The sequence below is a fragment of the Opisthocomus hoazin genome, chromosome 2 (genome assembly GCF_030867145.1).
Source record: "Opisthocomus hoazin isolate bOpiHoa1 chromosome 2, bOpiHoa1.hap1, whole genome shotgun sequence".
Classification (NCBI taxonomy): domain Eukaryota; kingdom Metazoa; phylum Chordata; class Aves; order Opisthocomiformes; family Opisthocomidae; genus Opisthocomus; species Opisthocomus hoazin.
In genome coordinates this window covers 51179539-51185538 of record NC_134415.1, presented here as the reverse complement: position 1 = coordinate 51185538, position 6000 = coordinate 51179539, and positions in this window count along the sequence as shown.

The following is a 6000-nucleotide window of genomic DNA, read 5'->3' as shown; positions in this document are numbered from 1 at the left end:
AGGTCTAGAGGGCTCTCAAAGCTCATGTTAATCTTTGTACATATAGGCAAAATCTTGGCACTCTCTTTGGCAGATGACCCAGTGAAATGACTGATGTATGGACATTAATGCATTCACATAAATTAACTTCTGTACATAAAAACCACAGAGGCTTTAAGCCGAATTACATCTTCCTGAATTGTACAAATACTCCCTTTGCAGCCAGTGGCAAATCAAGAAGATGAGGCAATCCATATGTTGTATTGATTCTAAAGACACAAGAGTATACAGTTAATCCCTTTCAAACCTTGTAGAGCGCAAAATCTTGGACATCTTCCAAGCAGCCAGATGAAAGTTGCCTTTTAGAATCAGGGAAGGTATGTTGTTAGGGATTCGAAAAGATGCTGGACCAAAATCTGACCTAGCTTTTACCAGTGTAAAATGAGAATATTTCAGTGGAGATGTGTATATGTATGCCAATGTAGATATAAAACTGATCATTATCTTGCAAGATAGAGCATAATGCTAACATCCTCTTTCCTGTTAATTCCTAAGAAAACCAAACTGAAGATAACAAATACAAATATTATCTTGTTCCAGCTAGAAGTTTTATAACCCCCAAAACATTTGCCAGACACTTCATGATAGCTTTGAGGGTGTTTTGAGCTGTTAATAGGTTTTACCTGGAAATAATTCATATACCAGAGTGATGATTGACAGCATAAATGTTCCCAGGTAAGTTGAAAAATGTTAAAAGTTGCGAATGCACCCATGGTCTGTGTTTGCATGTGAATAGGATCTCCTGTACACAGATGACTTGGAGCATCCATGACAATTGTTACAGATGTGGAACTTGAGGATTATCATTCTGTAAAGTTAAAGGTTTAGCACATTTAGATGTGTTCACACTGAATCAGCCAGCCACTGAATCTGAGTATTTTAAACCTATGGTATTTCACTTGGGTGTTGGCAATGCCGCTCTGTGGGATTTTCCAAGTACTGTAGGGATACAAAACCACCTCTCAAGCATAGCTCAGAATCCACAGTCTGACTCCTCAGATTTAACAGTGTAGCTGGATCATGCGAGTAACACTGAGGTTGAAATGAACTATGTTACTAAATGAGTGTTGTATTTGTATGGTGTTAAAGTATATTTCTATGACTGGCAAAGTTCCAACCTTAGTGCCCATTATAAATCAAGAGTGTCTAGTAAAATAAAGTAAAATGCCTGTATTATCCAAAATGAGGGGCGTCACTAAGACAAAGCTGTATCACTGAGCATCATTTTCCCTATGTTTTCAAGGTTTCTTCAATCTCAGTTTAGAAAACTTGCATAACAAAAACAAATTTTGAAGCAAAACTAAATATGTTCTTTTATAAATTTCACAACAACATCAATGTGTAAAACAAAGGGTCTAAGTTTGCATGCATTTTTAAATGATAAAATTACTCCCTATTCCCAGACTGTTGGGAAGTGTAAAGTATACTGACAGCAAACGCTAACTTTTAGAACGCGAAGGTCAGAAAGGTGAGTTATTGCTGCCCATTACATTAAGAATGTCTTTCATTACTTTTAACTCTTGAACCTTTTAAAAGAGTTACCTCAAAACTTACAGAAAAAACAGCCATTATTCATGGATAGTAGTCCATAAATTGGGACAATTCCATTCTTTGTCTTAGAAACAAAGAAGTTGAATACTTACTGTTCTGTCTACATTTAAAGTTTTGTTTTGTGATCAGTGGCTTAAAAACTCATTGTATCTGTGTAAGCACCTTATGAAGAAAGCTAGTGTTTGTCTAGATTAGTTTTCAAGCCAGTCGATGCAACTCTAGTGATTTTATGCTAAGCAAAAATTTACATTATAGCACTTTATTACATTTAACTTTATAATAGTTTTAAGCAAATGTATGAGGAGTACAGACTGTAAAAGTAGAGAATACTGTGCAGAAATTAGAAAGAAAAAGAAAAATACATAATGTATGATGTAAAAAGAAACAGATAACGAAAATTAAAAGGATTTTACTAGAGAAAAACAATTTCATTTTATTGTATAGCTCTAAATGAATAAAATAAAGTCTTTGAATGCGAAGATGATTAAAAAGACAAAATCATTAGCTAAAGATATTTCCAAGTTTAGACTTTCATTTTGATTGTAATTTTAATTAGCTGGACACTGGGGGGGATGAAAATGAAAGCCTACATCATCTACATACTCTTTAAATTGCATTCCACCTTAATTTTCTGCTCTTCAGTTCTTAATTTTGTCTATTTTTGTTCTAAGTAATCCGGTTATCAGAATAAAGTGATTTTCTCTCAGCCAGGTTTAACATTCAGTATTTGAGTCTGTGAATCAAAAGTTCACCCCACTGCTTCAATTTTTATTCTTTCAATAGCAGAAACTCTCCAGGAAACTTTTCCAGTCTTTTGTCTGTACAGCAGGGTGCTTTATGTACACATGACAGTTATGTAGTTAATAACAAAGGATTCTATTTTAAAAATAATTACGTTCCATTTACACAGTTTCCCATGGAATTTACTCATAAAATGCAGGATGCACCAAAAGATTAAATGCCATTTTCCTGTTCACTAAAGCCATTTTTCTAAATGTAACCGAGTTATTTGCCTTTTCGTCTTGAAAGCACCACATGCCCAAGAAGTAGTTAGAGTCAGTTTATTCTTAAACAAAAGAACTAATTACGTTTAGTCTGTGTCTGCAGCATACAGTTAACTTACTGATTTGTACTCCGATGTCAGGCCATGGACAGATACTCCTTTCATGAATAGCTGTACTGGTTGAAGATGCTGAAGACACTGTTGACCTGACTGTCCCTTCTGTGCCAGAAAGTGCTTCTTCAGCTGATTAGTCTGAGTGAGGGAACACAGTAGATCCTCCTGCTTTTAGCAATGCCATACAGGTTGACTTAAATATTTGATGAAGGCAATTGAAGCAGATTATGTTACCTTTTCCAGAGAAGCTCTGGAGGCAGAAATCCAGAGATGAGGTGGTTGCTGCAGGTGCATAAGCATGGCAATCTAGTCACTGTGTGAGCATCCTCACTGTCAAGCCTTATCTGTATGAAGCATTCCTCACAGCCTCTGCCTTCCCCTGATCATGACCTGTTGTCAAGTAACATGGCATTCTTCCACAAGTTGACTTGTAAAACACCTTATTGGCCCATGAGGGTGAGCTGTGGAAAGGGCATAAAGGGACTATCAACACATTAGGATTCTCATCTGCGCTGAAAATGGAAGATGTCATATAAAAGGGAGTAAGCCTGTATTTCGTCCTTAACCTAGCCAGGTTAGCTGGTTTGGGCTAAAAGTATCTACACTGCAATTGATGTTTTCTCTTAAAGGTCAGCAGAGGAGTTAATGTTACCTCAGCAAGTCTTTGTTCCTTTCCAGATAGTTTCTTTTAGGAATAATTCAGTCCTAAGAAATGTGTTATACAGAATTCTTCTATTACATTATTATTTTAGCTGGCTAAAAACCTGCCAGCGTAGCCTGATTTTGACGAGATCATTTTATCTCATTGTTTAAAAAGCAATTCACTCACAGGTCTTCTTGCCCTGTCTTCCCACTTCAGGAAAGAACACAGATAGGATTCACTCAGGGCCTTTTTGTAAGGCTGTTTTCACTGAGTGTACAAACAATCTTCAGCAAAGCCTATAAATACCTTTCTGTACCCAGCAGTTCTCTTTTTAGTGTCAGGTTAGTTCAAATCAGCATTGTGCTTTTGAAGTGAATCCCTGATTGTCCCGATGTTCTGTGCTTTGATTCACATCATGATGTGGTATTGAAGCACATGAACTGAATTCCTTTTGGATTACACTGAAGTGGAAAATGCTGTAATGCATCTAATGTACTGCAGCTGCAAATGGGCATTCAGTCAATTGAACCCAACTACAGCTTTTCTTAAGTTAAAAAAAAAAAAATAGCGTGACATGGACATCACACCCTCATCACCACCTATTTCGCTTTAAGTTAAAGCTTCTCCTGGTCTACAAACCCTGCTAAAGCAGATGTGAGTTTAAGGATCATCTACTTCAAATTCAGCAACTCCCCATTTCTAGTTTTACTTATTTCTCTTTTACAGAATTACACGTTCATCATGTAGTCACCCTCTCCCAACTAATTCTAATAGGTTCAGAACTCTGTCAAGGTAGAGTTGTCTGTTCCCTGGGCAGAACAGCCAATTGCAAATGTTATATTTAAAATAAAGGTCCAATTACAGTTGAGCCAATATAAATCTGATATAGTTCATTGACTTTAACCTGACTGCAGTAGCTGTATTCCAGATTTGCTCATGTGTAATGAAATTGAGTTCAGACAATGGCTCTGATTATTACTGTTTAAAGAATTAACTGGTAATGTAAGTTGCAGTACAGAGTTCTTCCACCTTTGAAACAAGGCTTCGTAATTATCACTTGTGGGTCAAGAGCATATATTCAGTCCAACTGTGCTTCAAGGACCAAAGTGCTTTAAGGATTTTGCTAAAGAAAGCAAGAGGTGGGCATAGCAAGGCATGAAGACTTTAGCAACACTGCCCGGAAATAAGGACTGGTCACCTGGTATAACATATACATACATAAATACAAAAAAGTTTTTATTTATCCATAGTAACTGATAAGGTTAACTTTCTGTGTGCACGCTGTAGAATCATTAAGAATTTTTATGGGTTTCAGTTTACAAGGTTTGGCGGAATTCTCCAAAGGGACAGTATGCAGAATCTGCAAAGGCCATGTTTCTGCAGACTGATTATTTTCAATATCCAGATTGAGAACAGAGATATTGGTCTCGAATTTCAGTGCTTCCATCCCATTCTTTAGGGGAGGTGCACATATGCTGATTTTAGCACTGTCAAGCAATATCTGTATAGCAATAACCCAGCCCTTCCAAAGACAATTCAAAGCACTTAAAATTAGGCTTTTGCTCTGTATTATGCTGCAGAGGAGTTTGTCTATCTATAACGACTAATGCAGTTTAGTGAGGCAAATCTCTGTAGACAAAATTTAGTGCTTTTTTTCCAGTACTTTCCTTTATTCCTGTAGAAACATGGTAGTTTTATGGGCGTCATGAAATGTGTAGTATTAATTTGTATACAGGTTATTTTTTTAAGCACATAGGAAGAAAATACTGTTTCATTTTTGTGCATTCTGCAGAATGTAGTTTAAAAACCCAAGTAGGCACATATGACTTCCACAGGGCACACAGCTACTGAATAAGCATCAGTACTGCATAGTCACTTTTCAAAACAGAACTTAAAGAATGTTTTCAAGTTTTAGGTGAAGACTCCTCATTAAACATTTAGCATCTACACCATCTTTCCTCTGTCTTATCAAGTTATTTATCTTTCCGGAATTTCTTTCACAATGGCAGACACCTTTTTGTTTGGTTGGGGTTTTTTGGTTTGGGTTTTGGGTGTTTTTAGGTTTTTTAACTTTATGCAGTTTAATTATGTTAGATCTTGCCAATAATTCAATGCCAATTCTGTTTTGTCTTTTTTTTTTTTCTTCTCTGTATTAGCATTTTTCATCAGGGAGTAGTTTGAATTTCCCTGTTTCCCGGTACTTTAAAGACTAGCAGAAAACTGTCAAAGGTAAAATATGGCAGTGGAACTTTCTTTTGGGCTTTCACAGTCAGCCTAGTCCCCTAGTTTCTGTGATAACTATTTGTGAATTGCTAGAGAGGAAAGAAACAGATACTTCCATATATAACTTTCTTATGTTAAATAGTCCAATTGAAATAAGTATGATTATTCACCCCCATATTCAAGAAAGAAAAATCATTCAGAAAAATATTTAAGTAAACATTAGTTATGGTTTAGCCTGGACAAATGCCAGGTGCCCAGCAAAGACAGTCTATCACTCCTCAATGGGACAGGGGAGAAAAAATATGATGAAAGGCTTGTGGGTCAAGATAGGAAAAGGGAGACACCACTCACCAATTACCATCATGGACAAAATAGGTTGAACTTGGGGAAAAAACTAAAGTTTAATTTATCACCAATCAAATCAGAG